Source organism: Heliangelus exortis, chromosome 31 (assembly GCF_036169615.1).
Source record: "Heliangelus exortis chromosome 31, bHelExo1.hap1, whole genome shotgun sequence".
Lineage (NCBI taxonomy): Eukaryota > Metazoa > Chordata > Aves > Apodiformes > Trochilidae > Heliangelus > Heliangelus exortis.
Window position 1 is genome coordinate 1,514,241 of NC_092452.1, and position 1,090 is coordinate 1,515,330.

At 41.0% G+C, this 1,090-nt stretch overlaps 1 long non-coding RNA gene across 1 annotated transcript; it reads left to right on the plus strand.

Annotated features, from left to right (window-relative positions):
- The first annotated feature begins 215 nt into the window (after window positions 1-215).
- LOC139789007 (uncharacterized) lies at window positions 216-802 on the plus strand. Its single transcript, XR_011723015.1, has 2 exons — window positions 216-549; window positions 755-802. It is a non-coding gene; the product is annotated as an uncharacterized lncRNA (long non-coding RNA).
- Window positions 803-1,090: the final 288 nt, after the last annotated feature.

Here is a 1,090-nt window from a genome sequence, read left to right on the forward strand (position 1 = left end):
AATTTAATTCTTTGTAGAATGCAGAAAGGGACCCAAGAACCATCTCATAAAGTCCTGCCTTTAGTCACCAGAGTAATATCTGCAGTCAACCTGGGGCTCTTGCATCAAACAGATTGCTTTGAGTTTTGTTAAAAAAAAAGAACATGATTCAGTGTTTGCTGGTTTATTGTTCAAAAAGTATAATATTATCTATAATATATATATATACATCTATAATATATATATTATTTTTTTATGTATTAGAAAACAGAAATCTCCATGAGCTGCTGCTGATAGTTTGGAGGTGCTGACTGCTGGTGGCAGGCAAAATTTTCCTACTTTTTGAATTCAAGACAGTTGTAACTGTATAATCAAATAAGTTAAAGACAGAATTCATGTTCTTATAATTTTTTTCATGCTCATCTAACCATTTCATTGAATGTCAGAGAGCTGACATTAAAAAGCTCTCTGTGGCAGAACCTTCACTGGAAGTTGCTACGAGGTGCTGCAGGAACCTGGAGGAAGCCAACCTGGGCTTGGAAAAAAAAATTGGGAGAAGCTAAATCCAAGGTAGATGAAGTTGTCCCAGAATTCCAGAGCAAACTCCATTCACAGATTGCTTTGAAGCTTTAGTGCTGAGCAATCCCAAGTCTTGGTAACTCTTGCAGGTTTGACTGCTATGATATAGGCTCCCCAAAACCCTTCAGGTCAAATGGGTTTGGTCATTCCTAATCTGTTCCTACCAGAGATAATTCTTTGTGTCTGAATGTTTCAGAACTGATGAAAAAAAAAAAGGAAAAGCCAACAGAAAGCTTCGTGGAAGGTGGATGAACACACTTCCCATCAGGGCTGCAAATCCAGTTCACCATTCAACTCATCTGGGACATCCTGGCACCAGTCTGGTTCTGAACAGAAGTCCAAGTCCAGTAGGAAGCATCCCCAGCTCACCCATAGGAGCAGAACATGGCACTTGGCACCAAAGCATAACATTCCCCAGGAGGCTCATTGCTCAGGATGTTCACAGCACTCTGTTCCCCTCAGGGTCAAGCAGTATCAGGCAGTCCACCAGGCACCTTCTGTCCCACACAGCATCTACTCTTCTGCTGTTCTA